General features: G+C 41.1%; 1 long non-coding RNA gene across 3 annotated transcripts in view; it reads left to right on the top strand.

Moving 5' to 3' along the window:
- The window catches only part of LOC127482903 (uncharacterized), a 365264-nt gene that overhangs the window by 19697 nt on the left and 319237 nt on the right, over positions 1-26330 (top strand). For 2 of the 3 annotated variants that reach the window (XR_011388372.2, XR_016232544.1), the window contains exon 2: positions 18098-18162. The exons of the other annotated variant lie outside the window; for it this stretch is intronic. This is a non-coding gene — a long non-coding RNA (uncharacterized LOC127482903). The remainder of the gene's footprint in view (positions 1-18097; positions 18163-26330) is intronic. 3 annotated transcript variants of the gene reach the window in all.

Here is a 26330-nt window from a genome sequence, read left to right as displayed (position 1 = left end):
CTAGCACGTGGCCTGGATTCCATACTTCCCCTTGTCGATCAAGTCTCCGCAGGGCAGCAGGAGTCACTTTTCAGAAGCTCAGAGTGGATTAAACTCCAATCTCTTCATCATAGCCCAGGCTACTTGATATCTTCTCCGGTTACACCCCTCATTCCAACTATCCTCCACTTTTCTTCACTCTTCAGGCCTTTAAATTCTATTTTCTCCACAACACTTTGCTTTTTTCGATTTTCCCTACAACAATATTTCTTTGCTCTTTTCTCTGAGTAATAGGAAAGCTCTTTCTTTTTTAAAAAAAAGTTTATTTATTTATGAGAGAGAGAGAAAGCAAGCACGAATTAGGGAGAACTCTGGCTGACACTCTTGACAAATGTCTGCGTTGGTAGGGACTGAACCAGACTGAAGATAAGTGCCAGGAACTCAAACTATGTCTCCAATGGGTTGGTAGACAACCAATTACTGTGCCATCACAAGTGCCTCTCAGGGTCTGCATTGGCAGGAATCTAGAGTCGGGAACTGGAGCCCGGAATCAAACCCATGTATTCACTCCAATGTGAGTTATACCCCTGGGCTAAATGCTGGGCCCTCCTTCATATTTTTCAGATTGAGTTTAGATGCTACTTTGGAGAAGCCTCCCTGATTTTCCAGTGTGAAATACTAAACCATTCAGAGGTCCCCAGAGATTCTGCATCATGTGCATGGTCATTTCCTTGATGACACTTGGCCACCTTCGTATTTGTTACACACTTGTTTGTCTCCCCACGTTCCTTGACTGTAAGAGCAGGCTGTCTTGTTCAGTATTACAGACACAGCCTCACTGTACACAGCTGGTGTTCCATAAATATTTGTTCAATGCAGAGCCTACAACACAGGTAAATGAGGAAGCAATTCACTTTAAAAATAAATAATCACAAGAAGCTTTCTTTAAATTTTGACCATGGATCACTAATATGTTTATATGTTTTTTTTTGTTTGTTTGTTTTTTTTTTTTTTTACAGGCAGAGTGGACAGTGAGAGAGAGAGACAGAGAGAAAGGTCTTTCTTTGCCGTTGGTTCACCCTCCAATGGCCGCCGCGGCCGGCGCACTGCGGCCGGCGCACCGCGCTGATCCAATGGCAGGAGCCAGGTACTTCTCCTGGTCTCCCATGGGGTGCAGAGCCCAAGCACTTGGGCCATCATCCACTGCACTCCCTGGCCACAGCAGAGAGCTGGCCTGGAAGAGGGGTAGCCGGGAAAGAATCCAGCGCCCCGACCGGGACTAGAACCTAGTGTGCCGGCGCCGCTAGGCGGAGGATTAGCCTAGTGAGCCGCGGCGCCAGCCTGATCACTAATATGTTAAATTCACATAACCACAATACTTATGAAAATTATAAAGCTTTTTTGTGATATAAAATAAAGTGAAATTATTCTGAGTTGAATTCTAGTTTTGCTTAGTTTTAATATTTATATTCTTACTAAGCCTGACTTGAAAAGGAAAAAAATGTCAATTTTTTTTCTATTTTTTCTCACTATCTACTTACCTATCAAGTTTCCTGTTGCTTGTTTACACATAGAAATGCCTTTTTTATGTTATACATTTGTTTATCAAAGTTTTGTGAACGCTGAAATTTTCTAAATCAAATTATATTTCTTATGATTTATATGATTTTGTAGGTTCCTTATCCTAGTTTCTGACAGACATTCTATGAGGTCTGATTTCTAATTACTATCCTCTGTCCCAATAATCTGGATAATACGTAGACACTTAAATGCCATAGGAGAAATGCTATTTAAAACAACTCTGAATTATCTCACACATGAAAAATTATTAGGTAAAGAGAACAGTTTTCACCTCCTGCATCTGTCAATGTTTGTGATATTTACATTTTTTTGGATTGTCTAGGGATTTCTGAGGGCAGGTCATTACAAATTCCTCTCCTTTTGTAGGTTTTTATAAAACAGATAAAAAATATTTGTTGAAATGAAATAATAAAATGATTTTGAGAGTTGTGCTCTCTATTAGTTAGACTTTTTGAAAACAGCTTCTATATATGTTTAATCCCCAATTTGGGGATTTTTTGAAGTCAAATTCCCAGTCCTGTTTGAGGCTGCTCTGGCTTCGGCCGTGGTTGGAACCGGCACAGCTTCTGTATGCATTACTTACGCCTTCCTTGGGGTCTGAACTGAAAGCTTTGTGGGTTTAGAGATGGATTAGTGCTGGCATTTGGGGGATTACGGATAGAACATGAAGGAACTTTATTTCAAATAAGCACAATGCATGTATTTCATTTGTCTTCTTTTCTGTGGCTCATGAAGGTGAAAAGGAAAAATATTTTACTACTTCTGTCGCAATTAAATTACAGAAATTATGTGTTTGTGACTTTAAGGGTTTGGGTTCACTTATTTACATTAATAGACTTCTCATAATCAACCATGTGAGTTTCAGTTCATTTGGTTAAAATGTTTTAATGTGTTTGTTGCCCAAATCTGTTACTCACTGAGAGAGAGAGAGACAGGGTGTTGGCTACTTTTGTGTGTCTTCACTGGTTTGGCTGAGCTATTCAAATGAGCAGAGGGTCAACTTATTTTATTAACCTAAGTATTCAAATCTGATTAATATTTGGACAGTGTTTAGTTAGCAGTAAGAAAAGAAATTCTGCCATGTTTTAGGAAGCAGTTTAAAAATGTGGAACTGTCTTCACAGAGCATCTATAGAATTAGCTGAATTAAAAATGCATCACAGGACTGTTAACACAGAATGGGTGAGATAGGTGCGCATGATGTGGTTTCATGAGAAAACACAGCCACTGAAATTGGGAGCTAAGGATTGATGTGGCTCCATGGAAATTATAGGCTGTTCCAACTTGGGTAAGTTGCGTAACTTCTCTGAGTTCTCGCTTTCTTAATTGTAAAATGAGGATGCTCTAAGTGACCTCATGGGTGCATTATAATGAAATGAGATATGCATGTGAGAGTGCCTGGCAAAGAGAATTGCAGGAAATAAAGGAGGACTCTGAAGGAGGAAGAGGTGCAGGGTCAGTGAACATCAGATTCAGAGGGCTCAGCTCTGGGCAACTTAGGTCTCTCTTCTTGCCCACTGCCCATCTCCCCCAACACCTCCCACCCCAAACTTTCGGTCCAGGCCATAGGAGCTCAGTTTTCCTCTGGGGCCTTTTCCCTTTCAGTGGCTTATGTTTTCCTCCTGTCAGTAGCTGTCTGTGTTTTCCAGGATAAAGTCAGCAGGCCTTGCCACTTCTGTAGTTCTGCAGCTTGCCCTGGCTGGCATCTGCAGAAGCAGGCCCTGGGGCAGTGAGGAAGAACGGAACGAGCTCCTCCGTGCTCAGCTGGGAAGGGAGGCGTCCACTCCCCAGAATGGACAGCAGCTCACTTCCTTATTTTTCTTGTCTTCCTGCCTTTTTGGTTCTCTTCTAGAGAATAGAACAAGATGACCTGCTTAACTCTTCCCTACCTGATGGCTTTTTAGTGGGTAATTTTAAACTGTTTGGGCCAGCACTAATCAATAGAAATGAAGGCAAGCCACAGATGTGAACCACATGTGCTGTTTAAAATGTTCAAGGAGCCCGGTCAAAATAAAAAGAAATAAGTGAAATTAATTTTAATACTGTGTTTAACCTAATATACCCCAAATATTTGTCATTTCATGCATTCAATATTAAAAATTATTGAAAGATTTTTATACCCTGTTGTTTTGTATGTGTGTGTGCATCTCAATGTAGACTGGCCATATTTCAAGTACTTGATGGCTACAGATAGTAAGTGGCTATTGTGTTAGACATGTTGTTTTTGGTCTTTCTCCCTCTTTCCTCTCTTGAAGCCTCGGAAGAAGTCTAGAAATAAACTAAATCGTTGACTCCAAATTCTTCATATCAAGAAAGTGGGACCTACAGAGACAAAATAAATTGACCAACATGGTAAGGTCGCAGCTAGAACTCGAACTCTGTTCTCTTGATTCTCAATACATTACTGTGTCAAATTACATCTAAGCAATTATCTGTCTTATAGTTAAAGATGTTAGAGCTCAGGTCAGTGAAGCCACAGTGCATCTCGGTGGGAGGAATTGAGAAATTTCTGGAGGAGTAAAATGCCAAACATCTGACAAGATTATGTCATAGTGCGGCTTCCACAAGACAACAAGAAGCTATTCTGAATCTTACAGAAAAAGAAAACCAAAGGCTTGATTTGTCATTTAAAAATACTTTGTGAAAATCCTTTAGTACTTCTTCTTATTTATTTTAATAACTCTTAGAGTGCACAGCACTGTGCCTGGCCCATAGAATTTTTCAGCAAATTGTGGGGAGCAACTCGGACTATACTGTTACTGGAATTAAGACTTATTCTATGCATCTGCTCTCTCACAATATGGCGCTGAGAAGGGAGAAACAGCTTCTACACAGCTGCCTCCAGTTCAACCAATAAACTGTAGGACCTACTCCTGATTGGAGGAGAGCAGCGTACTCGGTGTGTGGGTAGCAGAGTTGGGATTGGTGGAAGAGGACTATAAAGGAGGAGAGAGACAACATGCACCAGGAACATCTAAGGGGAACATCTGAGGGAACACCTGTGCAGCCCCCGAGAGAGCCGGCCGGCGGTGTGCCGCTCCCCCTCGGAAGTGGGGAATGTGGCAGGGGGAACCGCCCTTCCACGGAGGTGGAAGGGTCGGTAGCCAACCCGGGAAGAACCAGCAGCAAACCCGGGGAGGGCCGAGCAGACAAAAGAACAGCGCAGGGTCCTGTGTCGTTCCTCCACGAAGAGGGGGAGCGACATAATGGTGCCGTGACTCGGATATGAAGCCTAGGCAGGTTTAGTGTCGTTCCTCCACGAAGAGGGGGAGCGACACAAATGTTTGTTACAGCAATTTAAGCACTCAATAAATAGGATAGAAAACAAAAACTGGAATATTGGAAACCATATACTAAAGGTAGTGATGTTAAAGGGCTCAAAAACTCAACAAACTGGAATACTTTCCCCCTTCCCTTTAATAGTTTAAATGAGAGAATTGACTCGCCCAAGGCCACACAGCTGCTAATTGTGGAGAATTCAGATCTCTGGCTATTCCTAGTGATTTTTAAAAACATGATTTCAACTACACTGCTTGAACAGTGTTAAATCTATACTGGAGCTGTGTCCCACAGATGGAGAAAATTCGGAACCTCAAGATATGGCACCAAATTTGGAAGAACCATTTATTGAGACCAAAAGAATTGTCTACTTCTTGAGAGTGCTGTTACGAAGTAACGGAAATGCAATCATTTTGGACTTGTTTTAGTGCTCCAGTATTTTTAGAATTTCCCCATAAACACCATCCTTAAGGAGAATACAGCATTTGGCCTGCCAAGGTAGCTCAGGATGCTTTTAGTAAATGCAACTGACAACTTGACACGCCATCTGGATTTGTGCGTCTGAGAAAGCCCAGGTGCTTATCCCAGACATTCGTTTTCTATGTCTTGAACTAAACTAATTCTTCCCCTTTTTCCTGAGCCTGACCATTTTCCTAGGGCTCATCCGGGACCCCTATCAGGACAGGTGTTTCTGTCCACACACACTGCTAGGCCACACTCAGCCAGTTTTTCAATACTGACCGTGTGTTCCAGATGTTGGGGACCTGTTTGTGGATGCAAGGGCTGTGGAGTGGTGTGTATACTGGGAGATCTGATGAAATCAGGACACAACATAACTTGTTCTAGTGCAGTACTGTTGTTCTGAGAAGTGAGGTGGAAGAAAATATCCCCAGGATAAAAAAGAGCAGGATGAGAAATCCTGTTTTTTTTTTTTTTTTTTTTTTTTTTTTTAAGAAAGATATGGATTTTTTTCCTTCCCAGACAGATTGTTAAATAGGCTTTTCTTGTTCAGTGGGGTCTGGTAATCAAAGTTGACAGGATATTAAGGTTATTTCAGGTTCTACTGTCTCCCAGGGTCACATAAGCCTTCTGTTATGCATGTTAATCCATCTCAACATTCCTGCCAGGAGCTGCCTAAGTAGGGCAATCGGTTTAGTATGCACCCTTTCCCTTTACAGTTTAGTTGAGAGGCAAAACCTACCAATTAGCAGAATGTGCATTGAAAATCAAGTAATGCTTTTCCATTCTAAAGACACAGCACCCAAATTTGTGATTAATAAGTGATGACTCCAACTGCTCTTTCCTCTGAAGTGCAAAGCACCAAGAAGAAAGCAACACCTTCCTCCTCTCTCCGTTTCTTTCTTGGCATGTGCATGCACATGTGTATATTTATGTATGCATATGAAACTCTATAGTAAAATTAGCATCATAAATTAGAAATACTGGTTGGCTCCTGCCAAGGCCAACTCATAATCTTTTTCCCTCTTCAGGCACACAACTTTCTCTCCTCTGAAGGCTTGACACCAACTACCTTATTAGTTGTGGGAATGGAACGACACCACAAAGAAAACACTGGAGATGTAATTAAATTTTGGTATGGAAGAAATTGCAGAAGCGTGATTCTAGAACTAATCTAGTAATATCATACTGTGGTGTGTCCCTACCAACACAATGTTCAAGATGATTCTTTGTAGGGCATTAAATTTTTGTGGGTATAAAATAAGCAGAACTACCTATTCTAGTTATTTCAACCTTCTGCTAGCTGTTTTTTGCATACCTTATGATGAGAGGCAAAAAGTGAGAATTATGGAATTAGATGAACTGGGTTAGAATGCCAGATTTGCTACTAGCTAAATATGTGACCCCAGGCAAGTTACTTGATCTCTTCAAGCCTCAGTTTGCTCATGTGTGCAAAGGGAATACTTGTAGCTCTATCTTAGGATTCTCATGAAGATTAAATGAGATAGTACACAGAGCTGGGTTCCATAATTGGTGATTCCACTAAGGGTCAATATGGGAACAATGAAGACAAACAAAAATTTAGTATTGGTTGTAGTGAATCATTGCCACCTTTTCTCTTTCTTGAGGCTTGATGACTTTACACCAGAGCAAGAAAGTTATGTCTAAACCTAAGTGGTCAGTACTGAAGAAAAATATACCTCTGTCTACCCACATTTGTTTTTGAGCAAAGCTGTAAAAGTTAGCTCCATTCTCTTCTCTTTTGATAAAAGCAAACTGCATTCACTGTAAGTGGCTATTAGAGGGCCAGTCTCTGTACAGCCCATTCTATATAATAGGTACTCAAAACTCATTCACTCTGTAATGGCTTAATATTTTCTGTACAGTGACTAGTCATGGTGTAGGCTTCTAATAAAACATTATATCAGCTCTCAACCCTCTGAATTTTTGAAGCAGATGTTTTTCCTAACATCCTGTAAATACTCCAATCATCTGAAAGTGCTGGGATTTCACCTTTGCACCATTTGTAGAAATGTGCCCATTGAGTAATGGGCCTGTCTAATCTGTTTGACGTTTATTGGTGCTCAAAGTGTAGCAAGGTTGGGAGATGTAGCAGAGCACATTCTAAATAAATCAACCAAAGAAAGCAAACTAAATCACAGGGGGAAATTACAGTGTCCAAATCATTTATACACTGGCGATTACCATTTCACCTGGGTTCAACTGATGTCACACCAGAGTCTTCAAAGCTCTTGGAATCATTTATCAACCCGACTAGGCTCGCTCATCCAGAGTTCCACACTGAAATCGACCCATGTGGTGGAGACTTACAATAATCTAGACAGGAAGATTAATTAGTGATGAGAAGGAAGATGTGGAGAAGAAAATGCAGTGATTGGGAGGGTTCTGGTAACATTTCTGCTATCAAGTAACTATGATTTAGGACAGTCACTGTCTATCTCTGCCTCAGTTCCTTAGGGAGAAAGTATATTGCATAGCTATCTGTACACATGTGTCTTTTGGGGTGTGTGAATAATTTGAAAAGTATGCAAACAATTTATTAATGTTTCATTACGTCGTTTTGTTTCAATGACTTGGTGATTTATGATTCTAGGCTTTTTTTTCTTTTCACTAATTTGAAGTCTAGATACAAATGCCTGCTATGTTTTGCTTTTACCAATTTTATTATTATTAATGTTATACAAGTTTCATGTATTTCATACATACTGATTTAAGAACATGGTGATACTTCCCACCCTGCCCTCCCTCCGTCCACCCTTCAACACTTCTTCCTTCTCCCTCTCCCATTCCCACTCTTAATTTTTACAAAGGTCTACTTTCAGTTTATTTAATGATCATAAGGTTAACCTTACACTAAATAAAAGAGTTCAACAAATAGTGTAAAGAAAAAAGCACTGTTCCTCAACAGACGAGAGAAGGCCTGTAAACAGTCATTGAATCTCAAAATGTTCATTTCACTCCAATACGTTTTACATTTTAGGTTCTCTATTAGGTACATCAGATAAGGGAAAACATACGATATCTGTCTTTTTGGAACTGGCTTATTTCACTAAGTATGATAGTTTCCAGTTACATCCATTTTGTTGCAAAAGACAGAATTTCATTTTTTTTAACAGCTGGGGTACTCTATACTGAATATATACCATAATTTCTTTATCCAGTCATCAGTTGATAAACATCTAGGTTGATTCTGTATCTTAGATATTGTAAACTGAGCTGCAGTGAACATGGGCGTACAGATTAACTCTTTCATATATTGATTTTTTTTGGTTTGAATAAACTTCCAGGAGTGGGATGGCTGGGTCATATAGTAGGTCTATATTCAGAGATCTCCATGCTGTCTTCCACAGTGGCTGCATCTGTGTACGTTCCCACCAATAGTGGATTAGGTTACCTCCCCGCCCCGCCCTGCCAGCATTTGCTGTTTGCTGATTTCTGTATGAGAACTAGTCCAACTAGGTGAAGGGAAAACTCACTGTGGTTTGAGAGAGAGAGAGAGAGAGAGAGAGAGCAAGAGATTGAGTGCACTCCCATCTGCCAGTTCACTTTCCAAATGCCCACAATAGATGAGATTGGGCCAAGGTTGAAGCTGGGAGACAGGAACTCAATTTGTCTCCTCTTTTTTAAAAAAAATATAATATTTATTTATTTTGAAAGTCGGAGTTACAGAAAGAGAGGGAGAGACAAAGAGAGAGAGAGAGAGAGATCTTCCATCTGCTGGTTCACTACCCAGATGACCGCAATAGCTAGGACTGGGCGAGGCCAAGGTCAGAAGCCAGAAGCTTCATCCAGGTCTCCCACATGGGTAGCAGAGGCCCAAACACTTGGGCCATCTTCTATTGCTTTTCCCAGGCCATCAACAGGGAACTAGATTGGAAGTGGAGCAACTGGTGTCCATATGGGATGCTGGCATCAGGGGCAGTAACACAATACCAGCGACAATTTTATTATTCTTATAACAAGTGGTGAAATCGTGGGGTTAATTTTAAACTCTAAGCACCTTAGAGTATCTATTCCCGGTTGGTACGGAGAAAGTCCCAAGAGTCTGTTGCTCCCATCCTAGCCGTGAGAATTCTTTGTGCTGTCTGTGAAATCATAGGTTTGTTTTTAACCCTTCACGGATTTGAAACCTACATGTGTGAAATTCCGGAAAAGACAAATTCCAGGAAAGACCCATCCATGTCTCCATTCCCAGTGGAAGAGCAGGAGGTAGCATGAGTGACTGACTGGGGTAAGGGAAAACCAGGCAAACCTCCCTGGCATTGAAAGAGAAGGGTTAGGGCTGGAAACCAAATCAAATTCCCCAGCAACTTAAAATTAGAGGCTGGACTGTAACACCTAGAAATCTTCAGTCTCACAGGTTCTGGAATCTCAAGCCTGGCTAAAGGCCAAGTCCCTGTCCAGCCCTCCCTATCCAGGTTAGTGGTGAGCTGACTATCCCTGCAACAAAGAGAAGACCTGACTCAACTAAAGTTCACGTGAATAGCAGGGAGTGCTTCCGGCCTCACTGAAGTAGGGAGCTATCCTTTCTGGAAGTGTGTGTGGGAAAAAATGGGAATAAATATTTGTAAGGGCTGTGTGTGTGTTAGAAGCAGCAAGCATTAGTTATTTCAATGTCTACTATTTTACATGCAGTGTCTAACATGCAGTAAAAAAAAAATGCAGGACATGTGAAGAAACTGGAAAATATTTTCCACAATTAAGACTGAAAATGTCTGGCGCCACGGCTCAATAGGCTAATCCTCCACCTGTGGCGCTGGCACACCAGGTTCTAGCCCCGATTGGGGCACTGGATTCTGTCTCGGTTGCTCCTCTTCCAGTCCAGCTCTCTGCTGTGGCCCAGGGAGTGCAGTGGAGGATGGCCCAGGTCCTTGGGCCCCGCACCCCATGGGAGACCAGGAGAAGCACCTGGCTCCTGGCTTCAGATCAGTCCGGTGCTCTGGCTGCAGCACGCTGGCGGCAGCGGCCATTGAGGGGGTGAACCAATGGAAAAGGAAGACCTTTCTCTCTGTCTCTCTCTCTCTCACTGTCCACTCTGCCTGTCAAAAAAAAAAAAAAAGACAAAAAAAATCAGTAGAAGCGTATCCACATCAAGCAATGTCCCAGATGCTACAATTCTCAAGAGAAAAAATGACTTCAACACTACCATTTAAGTATTTTAAAGGTAGATAAGCACCATGAGTAGGTGGAGATTATTACCAGAGAAATGGAGTTATAAAAAGAAGCAGAACTGTTAGGAATGAAAAACATGAGGGGCTGGCACTTTGGAATAGTGGGTAAAGTTACCGCCTGCAATGCCAGCACCCCATTTGGGCACCGGTTTGAGTCCTGGCTGCTCCACTTCTGATCTGGCTCCCTGTTAATGTGCCTGGGAGGGCCTTAGAAGGTGGCCCAAGTACTTGGGCTCCTGCACCCATGTGGGAGAGCTGGAAGAAGCTCCTGGCTCCTGTCTTCAGCCTGGCCCAGCCCTAACTTTTGTGGCCATTTGGGGAGTGAACTAGAGGATGGAAGATATCTCTCTCTGTCTGTACTTCCTTCTTTCTCTGTAACTCTGCCTTTCAAATGTAACAAATAAATCTTAAAAAAAAGAAAAAAGAAATGCAAAAAAAAAAGAATACAGCATTTGATTGGCTTACTAACACACTGCTTTGTGTATCTTTTTAAGAAGTTGTTCTAGGGGCTGGCGCCTTGGCTCACTTGGTTAATCCTCCCATATGGGTGCTGGGTTCTAGTCCTGGTTGCTCCTCTGCCATTCCAGGTCTCTGCTGTGGCCCAGGAGGGCAGTGGAGGATGCCTCTGCACCCGCATGGGAGACCAGGAGAGGCACCTGGCTCCTGGCTTCGGATCAGCGCAGTGTGGGTTGTAGCGGCCATTTGGAGAGTGAACCAACGGAAGGAAGACCTTTCTCTCTGTCTCTCTCTCTCTCACTGTCTATAACTCTACCTGTCAAATAAATAAAAATTAAAAAAAGAGAGAAGTTGTTCTAGAAGTTGCCATAAATGCATACACATGATCAGAGTCTACCTTCAAATAATACTAAACTCTTTAATTTAATATGCAGCCAGTTGATTCTAAAATATTTGCATGCTGACTATAATACTTATTGAAGTATCTTCTTGGAGTAGAGACACTCCATTTCAAACTACAGTGGTAGAATTGTTGGTTTCATTTTGCAAGGTTTCTGTGTACCCAGCACTGAACAGTGCCCAAAAGTACAGAATAAACATCATATATGGTGGCTATCCTCAAACAACTTATCGTCTAGTTGCGGAAACACAGCAAATACATTTAAAGTAAATGGGAAAAACTGAAGTCATGTATCATTTGTTCCCAAATAGCCTAGTGTAACTCCATATTATTTAGGAATTTGGTAAAGCATAGCATCAGTAGCTTGAGTAGCTAAGACAGGCTTTCTTAGAATAATTGGATGTTCTCTTTGGTCAAATAAAATATTCTGAATGTAAAGAAAAGTCTTATTTGCTAGATCCCTGTCTTTCCCCCAACCTTCCCCACCCTCTGCCTCATTTTAGGATGAATCAGTGGATAACTAGTTGAGAGAGAACTCTTGATGTAGATTTCTAAAAGTGTTTTGGTGGTCAATTTTCCAGGCTCTTCATGTCTTGGAGCTCTCTTGTTGGCAATTACTTGTTTTCTGCAAGCTCCCTAAGCTTTATTATTATTATTATTATTAATTTTATTATTAAAATAATATCATCTATATTCATATTATTTTATAAGAAGTGGAATGGGGTGATAGTATATTATTTATTTATTTTTATTATATTATTTATTATTCATCATCATATTTATTTTTTATAAAAGGTGAAAAGAGGGGCTATATCATATCTAAAACTGAGCCTAATGCATTTTGTTTTTTGTAAGTGCAAGAAAATTTGTGCCATAACCATAGCTATTTATTTTTCAACACATGCATTTATAAAGGAAAATATTTAGGCCAATTCTTCCTGATCATTTTATTCTAACTAGCAATTTGTGAAAACTATTCAATTTTCGAGATGTATGTAACTTTTCAATGTCACTTAGATATTTCTGTTATTTTATTAATTTGTATTTTTATATTAGAAAATCAAGAAATCATTTTGCTTGGCATAGTGCAGTTATAGACCAAATAGGTCCCCAGATCAGAAAAGTGAGCAGAGCCCTCTGCCTACCACCACTATCCACTGCTCTCCCTAAGTGCCTTTTGCGAGGCCTGCGTTCTTGTTCAGCGACCCATGCCTTCTCTGATAATAGTAGATAGAGGCCTTTTAAAATAGCAGCAGTGGCACAGCACATCTTGTTCAAGGAACAGCAGCGTCCGCACTTAGTGCTGGATGCCCCAAGCAGCTGTCTGAGTTGCTTGCCCCCAAATTGCCTTTGGATAGAAGTAAACAAACAAGGACATCCAATGGAGTATATTTGAAACTGACCTCCGAGGCCATCTATTTTAAGCGGATTGTAATTTTGCAAAAGGCATGGCCCTATTCCAAATGTTTATTTAGTGTTGAACAGTCTCCAGCTGGCTGTTTGGTCCACTTTTTTGATGGTGTTGAAGACATTAAGAAAGATACCATAATAGATGTTGGATTTATACTCATCTTGGTGCATAGCAATTCATATTGTTGGATGCCAGACTCAAAATTCACTTAAGAGACAGGCAAATGAATATGGGTACATGGCAGCTATTTTTTGTGGCACCTTCGATTATCTTTACCCCTCACACCCGAAATGGTACCTTGATTAGTTAGGAGCCTTCCTATAGCCTTCTAAGTTCTTTCTAACACAGTGGTTTTTCATTGACTACACACTATGTGCAATGCACTTGGCTAAGCTTTTGGTGCGTGATCTCCTTTTGTCCTCACCATAACATTTAGAAGCAGGAATTGTAATTCTCACTTTAGAGACAAGGAAGTTATAGCCCAGAGGCCTCTAACACTAAGACAGAAGTGAAGATTTGACCCAAGTCTGGTTCCAGAAATTACTTTCATTTAATGTTATTTATTTATTAGCCAGGTCTCCTCAACACTTCGCCATGTCTATGCTTATATTATAGCAACTCTTTCTCCATTTAATTATCCCTGATATGAATTTGGGCTCCAGGGTGTGACAAAATTAATACCCAGGGATGAATCTTCTTTTTCTCTTATAAGTGATAACAATTCATTTTCTAAGAGCCAAAAATAAAGCTCTTCCAAGGATTGAACATGTGCACACATTTTCCTAAACATAGGACAAAAACTCAGAAAAACAAAACCAAAACCCAAACTGATCTTGTCTATCATCCAGCCTCAGCTCTCTTACCTTTGTAATGTTCCACATGTTAATTTGCTCCTGGGAGAGACTTCTCCTAATGGGCTTTCAGGTGAAAGAACTGGGGGTCAAATTAATGGCACAGTTTGGAGTACTGAAATTGGTCCTGGTATGGAGAAGGGAGATTTACTCAGCCTTGCTGTCATACTCGGTTTTGTTTAACTTCTGCTCCTCTTCTCTCCTCCCTATCTAAAGTGATTTGGTCGTTCCCTGACGGAGAAGAATAATCAGTTCTGACACAGCTCACTGGACCTGCCTATGACATGTAGAGTTACCCCCAAAAAGTAAACTGCTGGAAATTAAAATACAAGTGTCTCTGTACTTCCAAGTCACACCTGTCTCCCCATAATCATATTGGAATTACTGTCACAGTCACCAAGTTCTGCTTGGTGCAAATTGTTTCCTCTAAGCAGCGCTTTTAGGAACTTGAGGAATTGCTGAAGGTAGGGAGAAATTTTAGGAGATCTAGATGGTAATTAACTTTCCCTCTACTTAACTGTGTCTCCACTCCTTTGTGAATGCAACTGAGACTCTCAAAGATAAAGGGGTGTTCTGAGGATGGCAGCAGCCCAAGTCCAAGGAGCTCACAGAATCTTCATATTTCCTAGGATTTTCAAGCAAAATTCTCTTAGGAATATAGGTGGTATGAGAAGGAAGCAAAGTGATTTTTTAAAATGTAAACTGGGTGTTATCTTTCTCTACAGCACCAAGTAATCATGTTATGTGTTAGTGGATTTATTTTCTCAATAGTCCCATGACTCTATCTTCCTTTTTATGACATTTAATGATTCATTACTGGATAGATGATAAACTTTACTGTACTGCCAATCACCTCTTGTCATTCCCCTACCCCCGTCTCCATTCTTCTTTGTCTTTCTTTTGAGAGTCATCATCTTCATATCTCCCGAAAATGCTTTCCTGGTTCTTGGCTGTTATTCATGATATTTGTATTGTCCAGAAATGTTCAGCTCCTTCCTCTTTACCTGCTGAAGCCCCCCCTCCCCATCCTTTGAGGCATACTGCAAATAGTATCTCTTCTAATAAGGCGCTACCCAAAAATATAGCCCCAAATAGTCACTTGTGACTTTCCATAGTTGTTCTTGCATGATTAATGGTTGCTACTTTCCAAAAACAGATGGAACTTCCATGTAATTTCACTTTCTTCCAAGTCTTTCCCCCAGTTTATGGGTTATACCACTTGAGTGGGCTGTTACCAGTTCAGGGATCTCTTTACACTCCCTAACTTATCTCTGTGACAATTTAACTCTGTTTTTTCCACTTCAATGAGACTCCGCATCCTGAGATCACAGTGCCTTCCCCTTTGAGATCCACTTTATAGCACATTCTCCCATTTTCTTGTTAATCTCTATTTCCATGGTCCTAATCCTAGCTTGTAGCATTGTTCTCTTTCAACCTTGCTTTCCTCCCATTCATTCTGCAAAATCAGCTTTATGCGTTCTTTCTCTTCTCCAAAGTTGCTTTTTTCCTGACAGCCGATCATGTGTCTGACATCCTGAGGTTGAGCATGCCTCTCCCCTTTTACCACCTGCAACCATTCCCTTCAAAAGCTAGACGTATAAAGGTCCTACCCCTGACTCTGCCTTCTAAAAGCTTCTGTTGCCTCTTGTGAGTGCACAGGCCAAATGCTCCCAGTGGCCTGTCCCCTCCTGCAGAGCCATACTAATGGAGCTAGGATTGATGCCCACTCTCAGAGGAACCACATAAGAGCTCAGAGCCTGGGGCTAACATGAGTTCAGCTGCGTCTCAGCTCCATTGCCATGCAGCTGCGCCCCTGCAGCCGCTTTGAATCCCTGGGTACAACCTGTCAAGACCACTGACCACCCAGTCTCTCAACCACTTGATGAAATAATTTTTGGTCCTAAATTGTCCTTTTGTCTTGTGTAGTGGCTTTGAGCTGTTCACTGATGTCTTGTTTGCCTTTTTCCTGCCTGACCACTGAGGCCTTGGGCTCTTGTTGCCTGACCTCTCCTCTGGAATGCTGCCCCCTCTTTGTCAGACTGCTTGATTCCCTTCTCCCAGGCAGTCAGCCCTTTCCTGACGATGCGCTTGCTCTTGCCTTTGCCATTCACTTAGTCTTTCTGGCTCTACCTCCAGGGGGACCTCTGCCTTTCATTACCAGTACGGATCCTACTCTTAGATCAATGTGATGACTGCATATTTAGTATGTTTATTGTATATAAAGCAGTGTGTAACTTATGTCAATAACACAGAAATGAGCACTAAAAGTACTTTCTTTCAAGAAGCTTACAATCTAATGGAGCAGTGGTCAAGTCAATTTATTTGCAAACAGCATACTGTGATAAATTCCTTAAGTGAGATTCAGAGAACGGAAAGAAAAAGTCCAGTTCATGTGTGTCAGCGTGTGTGTGTGTGTGTGTGTGTGTGTGTGTGTTTGGGGCATAGGGTGGTGATAGGACAGTTTACTTGGGAGAAATGGTGCTTGGAATGGTTTGGAAGTAGATAGGAGGGGTTGGTGTTGTAGTGTAATGGATAAAACTGCCATCTGAGACACTGGCATCCCATATGGTCTCTGGTTTGAGTCCCCGCTGCTCCACTTCAGATGTTTCCTGCTAATGCACCTGGGAAAACAGCAGAGGATGGCCCAAGTACTTGGGTCCCTGCACCCATGTGGGAGACTCCTGGTTCCTGGCTTTGGCTTGGCCCAGTTCTGGCCATTGTGGCCCTCTGGGGAGTGAACCAGCAGAAGGAAGACCTCTCTCTCTGTCTTTCCCCCTCTCTCTACCTGTAACTTTGCCTTCCAAATAAATAAAATAAAAAAAGTTTTTGAAAGAAAGGAAGTGGATAGGATCATATCCATGGTGACACACATCTGAAGGAAAAGTGCAGTTAAGTTTGGCCCGACATGTAATGTGGCAGTGTTTTTGACCACAGGGTGCTGTGACTGTCTTTTCCCTGGCATGCTAAATATCCCCTTCAGTAAATGACAGCTGTGATCTCTAGTCACTGAGGCAAACAAACACAGCCCTGCCATAGTTACAAAATGTCCATGGGAAAGAAAGAATTGCTCAGTGGTACTTTTAAGACATGGTAAGGAAGCCTTTATTCAGCATTGTAACGTCAGGTACGGGGGCCACGGCAATTGGATTTTGCAGTGGGGAAGGGAATTCTGAACACAGCATGGGCAAGTGAGAACGTTAATCAAGGAGTTGGAGCTGAGGGCAACTGGTTAGAAAATTATTAAGCAATAACATCAGGAATATGAGAATTCTAGCTAAAATTGCATAAAAGGACTCTCGCTAAAGACTAGCCAGGGTGATCAGACAGTACCCGAGGGTGGTAGTGGATGAGAAACCTGATCAGATATTGAGGGTTTTTGCTTAACTGACTTGGTAGAGTTCTTTGCTAAACTGGATTTCATAAAAAAGAACATAGACAGGCCTAGGAGAAGGTTTATGTGCCTCACTAAAGTTTGGCTAAGTAAAGAACCTTTGTCATCCCTGGGGAAGATGCCAACCTGCTAGAGAAGCCACTGGATTATGGGTGTTACATGAGAAAGTTCAGGAAGGTCTGCTGATCTGAGGAGTTTGTGTGCTTAAACAGGATTCAGTGAGAAATCACTGAAAGTCTTTGCGTATGGCATCACAGGATCCAAGATGTTCTTTGGAAATAATTAAATGTGGGTACTCCCAAAAGTTCATGAAAAGACACAACTTAAATAGAAGTTCCTTTTGAATTCCATGCATAATTTTTCTATAATATGCATTTTCCATGATCTTTCTGAAGACCCTTCCTATTACTCTGGCAGTGAAGCAGAAGAGAGAAAACAGGAGAGACTGGATATGGGGAAAAGAGTCAGGCAGCTGTTGCAATAAATCCAAATAAGGAATTATGGCAAATTATGCTGGCAGAGCCCCGAGGTCTCCTTGATAGAGTAAGGCAACCAATTGGGTGGGGGGTGTGTCCAGGGAGAACTAAGGCCACAGCACTGCCCCAGTCTTGAGCTCAGTGACTCTGAGCACAGTGACGTCATACACAGAGGCAGGGGAATCAGACAGGGAACAAGTGTTGGGGAAAGAGAGCTCAGTCTGCAGCATGTACTGTGTGTGCCGCCCAGGGGACACAAATGACTGGAATGGTCCTGCCAAGGACCGGAGGCTGCTTAATGAATACGAATGATGCTTCTTGAAAGGCGATTTTTAAAAGTTCTTTAAAACGAATTGCTTCTTAAATAAGCCCGTCTCACACATCCAGCCTCATGGTCACCTTGCTCACCTCACCCACCCTCCTCCTTTTTCCTTTCTTTTCTTTGACGTTGAATGTAACTAAACTTTATCCCAGTTCAGGTCAGAGTGCTCTCCAAATTGACTTAGCATTTTGAATTACTGAAAGACTGAGCTTTTCAATAAAATATTAGGTAATGGATGTACCAGGAACGAGCTAAAAAAGATGCCATTTTTTTTCCCACTGATTTCAGTTTTATTCCCCAGTGTCTCCCACTGAAGGAAGGTCACAAGCAACGAGGCAGCGGCACATTGGATCCGAAATTGCTAAAGTAAGTTTTCTCCTCCATGGGAGTCCCTGAGGACGCCGAATCCGGCTGAGCTCCTCAGGGTTTCATATTCTTCCCCTAAGTAAATTAAATCACGAGCACATCTCATCACAGCGGTCCACACAAAAGCCTTGCTATACCTTTTTGGCAAGGAGTATTTGAAATGGAGCTTTCAGAAATGCTAAAAGCCTGCCTCCTCCAGCCATCTGTGTTGGCTGGCCCAGCTGTGACCACGGGTGGGCCCTGGGGGTGGGGAGGGGGGGCGGGGAAGCAGGACTGCAGTGGCAAATGTCATCCATGTGGGAGCCAAATTGAGTCCAAATGGACTGCTGTCAACATTTTCTCTCTTTTGCTCAATGGCTTGATGAAATTTCCCCCTGAACCAGCTAGAGGTCCTATTGGAAATTTGCATGGAGAGTGGCTGTCTAACCCTCTCCCCCAACTTTCAAAGTGCTTTAGATGTGCGCGTAAATGAATACAAATAGAAATGTGTTGGGAAGATACAGTAGGGAAGCCTTCTGTGGTTCTGCGAGCCTGTACAAATGCCGGCTTAATTAGAAAATCAATCTTGCTGTCTGGCTGATTGATTGTGATCCTCAGCTGGAGGTGGGAAAGAGAGCCGAGTCATGACGAGATAATTTTTTCCTATTACTAAAAAGATGCCTAATGTACATCTCTAAGCAATTCAGCGTGAAGAACTTGTTAAAAACACACCACTTTTTCCCTCTTGCTAATTGAATCTTTGGGGGAGGGGAGGAATAACAGGAGTTTGCATTTTATGAAAACTCCCACAATCTTTTTTCCTAAAGACACTCAAATTCTGAGAGGTGATTTAATGGCTATCTCCAAAGAAATGGAAGTGTTTAAAATTTCTTCTTCATTTATTGTCATTGTATTTGAAAGGCAGACACAGAGATGGAGAGAGCATGATCTTTCATCCACTGGTTCACATCCCACATGCCTGCAACAGCCACTGCTTGGGTCAGATTGAATGAACCAGGAGCCTGGAACTGAATCTGGGTTTCCCATGTGGGTGACAAGGACCCAAATACTTGAGCCATCACCTGCTGCTTCCCGGGGTGTGTATTAGCAGGACGCTGGAATCAGAAGCGGAGCAGATCTCAAACCCAGGCAGTAAAATACGGAATGCAGGCTTCCCAAGTGGTATCTAACTGCACCAAACTCCCACTCCGAAGGGGTTTTTATAAGCAAGAGGAAAGGTGACTGCCTGCTCACCACACCTGTAGAACACTGACTTAAGAGATGGGGTTTCTATTTCTGGAGGAGAGAATTTAGGTTGCTGACCATCACGCTTTCTGGTGTGAACAGTGTGTTTACGAAATCACTTGGAGTCCTAAGGTCGGAGAGTATCTCCTTTGCTCAGGTGGAGACCCAATCCAGAAGTTTAGCCTGTCCAAGGCCACATGGATGAGTGCAGGAGCCTGGGAGAAAGGCTCTCTGCCCTCCAAACCTGTGAATTTCCTGGATACCACGTACCTTCTGAAGGAAGGCTACCATGGAAACTGATGTGTTCGGTTTCTCCCTGGTCCATCAGAGGGGTTCGAAGGCATCCTCTGATCTGTTTTGAAAATGTCCCACTGAGGCCGGCGCTGTGGCTCACTAGGTTAATCCTCTGCCTGCTGCGCCGGCACACCGGGTTCTAGTCCCGGTTGGGGCGCTGGATTCTGTCCTGGTTGCCCCTCTTCCAGGCCAGCTCTCTGCTGTAGCCCGGGAGGGCTTGGAGGATGACCCAAGTGCTTGGGCCCTGCACCCGCATGGGAGACCAGGAGGAAGCACCTGGCTCCTGGCTTTGGATCAGCATGGTGTGCCAGCCGTAGCGGCCATTTGGGGGGGTGAACCAACGGAAAAGGAAGACCTTTCTCTCTGTCTCTCTCTCTGTGTCTAACTCTGCCTGTCAAAAAATAAAAATAAAAAAATAGTCCCACTGAGGACACATTTTTAATTCAGATCACAGGTCATGATGGAACACAGAGCTTTGATGCTTTGATCTGCCTTTTTCTCCTGTGAGTCTTAAAAATGCAAAGCATTTATGCCTCCATTGCAGTTTCATCAACTGTCTCTCTGTCATCTCAACTCTTGTGTCTTTTATTTGCCATACCACAGAAATTTGAAATACTATAGCTATCTTTCACTAAGGATGATCTCTGCTGATTTTTTTTTTCCTTTCTAAACAGCCTCTTACAAAATGCTTGCTACAGCTATAGGTGAAAGGATTTTAGAAAATCTTCCTGTCTTTGAGGAGACCAAGAAAGGAAAATCCAGGTCCAAGGGTTTCTGGAAAAATCTAACCTCGTTGCTTAGAAACACTTCCCTCAGCTCCTTTTCTGTTTCATGATATCTCAATTATTTCCTGTACTTTCAGCCCCTCCCCCAATGCACATCAGCTCTTAATCTTGAACTAAAAAATTTCTCTCTGTTTTCAGTGAAATCTTGATATTCAACCATTTCACGTACTCTTACATGTGGATTACATTTGTAATATTTAATCATTTCCAAATAGCCCAGAGCCAAGACCAAGCTTATTAGTAAAAGAGAACCTGCATTCTTTGGGCAATGTTCATCACAAACTTCGTTTTATGAGAAACATAGCAAGCCTTGCTTATTAAAAACAAGAGAGACTGTTTGTTGCAATGGTCAAAGATGGTAAGAGTAATTCAATTACGCAGAGAGTTTTAAGATCTCAATTTAGACATTCAGTTTGACTTAATGAATTTATTTATTTTACAATGCTATAGTCACTGAAATAAATCTTGGGAGACAGACCCAAATAAGACATCAGCCATAGTTCAATCAAACCTACTTAGCTGAAAAGCAAAAACAAAAACAAAAAATCAAAACAACGACATCCAAAAAAAGGAGGGATGCTGAAGAGAGGAAGTGACCTGGGTAAGATCATGTGCGTGGAAACAGATGACTCACAAAGACAAAGCAGGTTTTGCAAGGAGTTCTTAATTGCAGTGCCCGAGTTTGCTCAGCTCTGTTATCCTTCAGGAGTGGTGCTAAAATGGAGTGAAATGGCTTAAAGGTAGAGAGCAGAAGGAAGAAGAATGCTTGGCCCAGGAGCTTTGACAAGTGTGTGTGGTGTGTGTGTGTGTGTGTGTGTGTATGTGTTGAAAGGAAAATAAATGCTAGGTGGACAATAAAATCTGTATAAATATTCTGTACCTTGTGGAGTTTTGCTACTGCCCACATAGATGAACACATTTCACATATTGAAACATGTGTGCATAGTTCATGCATTTGGAATATAGTATAATAATTACTATGACTATATATATGACTATATACATGTAATTACTATGAATATATATATAGCCATATTTTCTAAGTCATAGGTCATGCTACCCAAAGCAGTTTAAAATATGGAGACTAAGGCTCAGACAAAGTCAAATACTTCCCCAAGGTCACACAAATCATTTGTGGCAAATTCAGGAGCTTTTTCTATTTTATTTGATTCCAAAGCTTATGATGTTAATCTACTAAGTGTGGTAATCATGTGTACTTATGAATAGACAAACTTGTGAGAAAAAGAAACATAATACCTGGACTTGGTGTTGTCTTGGGAAATATGTTGTTTACGGTTTTATGTCTAGTGGTCTATTGTTAAGCTGTGGATAAGGAACGAGCTGAAAACTCATGATGGTTTTTGTTTTATTTGCTCAGAGGTCTGGTAAAGCTCATAAAATACTACTTTAGGGGTATTCCCCCTTTAATCATTGAAGTATAAAGATGTTAGAAATGTATTAAGATTCTGATATAAATAGCTGTAGATTTGTAATACAATAGTGTTTTCAAATGCTCTTATATTTTGTGAAGGGCTTTATACTTCACTGACCATCTTTAAATACTGAGTATTCAATAGGAAGACATGGGATATGTATTCCTGTTTTAAGCTACTCCCTTGTCCTTTCTACTTTGGTTTTGAAATAGATATTTGGGGACCACTCGCATTGTGTTGTCTGGGTTTGTGAACAGACAGAAAAGGCCTAGGGTATCTGAGTTTCAGCAGGGATGTTTGGCAAAAACCTAGTCTATTGGAGACGAAAACTGAATTGCATTAAAAATCTCTGGTAACTCTTTGCAGGGTCTGTTGGCTGAAAAAGAGTTTGAGCCCAATTCTATTTAGGAAATACTTGCTAACATTTTTGAATCTGGCAGTATATCTTTTTGTTAAACTGGAATTTTCTCCATCTGTGGCTTTCTGTTGATTTCTAAGTAATTTCAGATAACAATGGTAAATAAAAAAATCAAGCAGTATACCATTTGAGCATCCTAGTTTGATGCAAATATGGATAGTGTCATGCTAAAGGAATCTAAAATACTCCTGAAAAATAAAATGAAGCCTAAAATAGCCATTCCCACAACATCTTAATCTCATTTGCAAATCAGTCCCCATGTCCATTGCCAAAGCTTTATTGTGTGACTTGGAAAATCCCAGGGAAGGCCTATGAAAATGTTGCATGCTAAGTAACTGCTATGGACAAGCAGACACTTACATGTTTACTTTTTTTATTTTTTGACAGGCAGAGTGGACAGTGAGAGAGAGAGAGAGACAGAGAGAAAGGTCTTCCTTTGCAGTTGGTTCACCCTCCAATGGCTGCCGCGGCCAGAGCGCTGCGGCCGGCGCACTGGGCTGATCCGATTGCAGGAGCCAGGTACTTATCCTGATCTCCCATGGGGTGCAGGGCCCAAGCACTTGGGCCATCCTCCACTGCACTCCCTGGCCACAGCAGAGAGCTGGCCTGGAAGAGGGGCAACCAGGCCAGAATCCAGTGCCCCGACCGGGACTAGAACCTGGTGTGCCGGTGCCTCAAGGCGGAGGATTAGCCTAGTGAGCTGTGGCGCCGGCCTACATGTTTACTTTCTCAATGACTCCCATCACCTGTGAGCGTAGCAAGAGTAATATCACTGTCCTCATCTTATAGATAAGTGAAGCAAAGCACAGAGATGTTAATGACATATCAGTGTCACATAGCAAACATCAGCAGAATTTGACTCTAGGATTGGTGGATGCTAAAACCCAGCAAACTTTCACCTTTCATTGCAACGCTGTTTCATGAACGTATTTAGTGGCTATTGTACACTTAGCTCCTTTTAGAAAAATGAGTGGAATGTTCTGTATGGGTTTTGGATAAGAGAGTAGGCAAGGTAAGATAGAGTCATTTATAGGCTCAACTACAGTTTTCATGAACAGCCACATTGACAGTTTTTGCTGTGGACAGATGGCAGTCTTGGCTGGGGTCAGCTTGGTTCCTCGAAGGTAATTCCGTGCCACTGCAGTCAGTCTGTCCTACACTCATTTGGGCCGGCTCAGCTTGGGATGAGACAGGGAACATGAATCTGGCTTGATGTGAAGCTTAATATTTCACAACGGCGGAACGGAAATGAAAGGAAAAGTTATATATTTTGTGTATTCTACTGTCTTAAAAAATATTGCCACAAAGGGACCTAGAATGAAAGTGGAAGAGAAATCTGCTTGGAATCCTGTCTTCTCTCAAAGATCGCTGATACTTGTGGCCAGCACAGATCCAACTAATTTTAAGATCAGATGCAGAGTTGATAAATGAATTCTATTTTAGGCCTGAATTAAACTCATTTTTCCTTCCAAACAGTCCTAAATCTATTTGGTCAAACACCTTTCCATTTAACATTCTTGTTTATTTAGAGGAAATACAGTCCATTTGTTTCACATTCATTTAAAGTTAATTCATGAAAATACTATTTTGGTTATAGGCGTTGGTATCTACCAGAAGATTCTTGAGGTGCTTTTGATAAGACTTAGTTCTTACAAGCAGGAAATAATGTTACATATGGAGAGAAACATAGTTCCCAAAGGGCCTTCGGTCAGTTCAAAGCTCCATTCAGAATGGTTATGGAAGACTGCATTTGAAAGAGTATTTCTGTGTAACTCACTACTCTCCAAAACTGCCAGTGGAGATTGCTGGAGAGGGGTGTCAAACTCCCAAAGCAGCTTGATTTAATGTCTGCTGTACAGTCACAAATGAACCGACTGATAAACTACCAAAATGTGTAACGACATGTTTTAAACACTATGAGCTCTGAACAGAGTGAAACCTTGAAGGTTGGACTACATAAAAATTAAAAGCAGATGAAAACCTGGTAAATAATATTGACAACAGATATGGTAAAGGAAATATTTAATGTGTGAAAAATATGTTTATTAGTATATGAAAATATATATTTAAAAAACTTGAATATCTCACTAGAAAAGCAAAAACATAAAAAAGACACACAAAACATATATATGAAATTAAAAGTGAAAATACTGTTTTATCAATAATCAAGTACTTATACATTAAAACTAGATATATTTTAAAAATTAAAAAGTACTTTAGAGACACACAGAGGCAGAGACAGATACTTACACACAGAGAGAAAAACAGAGATTTCACCTGCTAGTATACTTCTCAAATGCCTGCAATGACTGGGACTGGGTTGAGTCCAAGCTGGGAGCCAGAAACTCAATCCAGGTCTCTCATATGGGTGGCAGAAAGCCAATCACTTGAGATATCACCTGCTGCCTCCCAGGGTCTGCATTAGCAGGAAGCCGTAGTCAGGAGCCAGAGCCAAGTATAGAACCCAAGTGCTCCCATATGGGATTCGAGTGTCTTAACCAGCATCTTTACTGTTATGCTAACTGCCTGCCCCAGAGGGACAGTTTTTACATTAGCAAAACAAAGTTGAAATAGTGAATGTTACCAAGAGTTTTTTGATAATTTGCTGGTTGAAGTGTAAATGTACAGTTTTCTGAGAAATGCATTTAACAATTTGAATCAACATTCTTTAAAAAGTTCATGCCCTTGAATGGAGTAATTTTACTTCTAGGAATCTATCCAAAGTTGTGGACAAAGATTTGTATGCAAAGGTATTTATTACATTGCTATTTTTAATAGTAAAAATAAAAAAGTCAACATTTCTAATAATAGAGTTAAATAAATTAGGGTACATTCCAAAGACTATTATTTACCCACTTATGTCACATTATAGGGTACAATGTCATGGGAAAAATGCTATTGCTATAAATGAAAAAAAATCAGAAAATAGAACTCTACCATATGACTCTCAGTTTTGTAAGAACAAAACCAGACATGCAAATACATGAAAGGAAATTATTTAAGAGAAACCAGTCCTCATTTCATAGTGGTGAAAGAATATATGATCTTAATCTTCTTCTTTATGACTTCCTGCATTTTTAACATAGTAAGCACATATTAAGTTTATAATCATAAGCACAATAAATATTGTTTACAGTGTTGGAATTCTTTCAACTTTTAGTATGTGGAAGTAGCAGGTTCCCCAAAAACTGAAAAGATTTTTGAACTTTGCAATGCCTACCAAATACAAGTTCTATTTTTCCTCCTTATATGCTCATGGCATATATGCTCGTGTTGTAAAGACCTCTTTGAATAATGATAGATGCCTAGAATTTCCTATCCTGTCTTTATATGCCAAAATGATTATCTGAAAGAAAAAGAATTCACTCAATGTAGTTAATCTTGAAAAGCTGCCCATAACTAACATCAGAAGAGTTTCTTGATTTCCGAATATAATCCTGTTGGGAATTTCTTTGGATATCTTGCTGTTTAGTTTGAAGGGAAAATGCTTTTTTGAATAATTTAGTAATCTCAAAGAAAACATCTTTTCAGAAGGCATTTTTCCCACGAGGTTAGACTTGATTGGCTTGTTTTTATCTACCTCATTAGGTAGCAGGGAGTTTGAATGTACAGCAGAAGTAGATACAGTTGAGAAATTGGAAACCTATTACAAATATGGCCTAGTCTGGAGAGATAACATAATGTGTGGGGCGAGTGAAGACTGGGATTGCATTTTAGCCAGGCCACTTAACAGATGTGTGAACTTGCACAATCATGTCATAGCTCTTGTCTATCTTAAAGAGTTCTCTTGACATCCCATAAATGTAATAAAACATATGAATTATTATTGTTAACCTACAATCTATGGAGGATATCGAGATATCACTAGAAACTGCACCCCTGTCCAAAGCAAATATTGATTGGCTGGGGGGACCTGAAGCTTCATGGTAGATGCCATTCAATAGTCACCAAAATTCTCAGTCCAGGCCTTTAGAGATGTCCCTGGTTTTAGCTTAAGCTTAGGAAATAGAAATA

This window comes from Oryctolagus cuniculus, chromosome 4 (assembly GCF_051225735.1).
Source record: "Oryctolagus cuniculus isolate XC-2025 breed Fujian yellow rabbit chromosome 4, ASM5122573v1, whole genome shotgun sequence".
Classification (NCBI taxonomy): domain Eukaryota; kingdom Metazoa; phylum Chordata; class Mammalia; order Lagomorpha; family Leporidae; genus Oryctolagus; species Oryctolagus cuniculus.
This window is presented reverse-complemented; position numbering and strand designations above follow the sequence as displayed.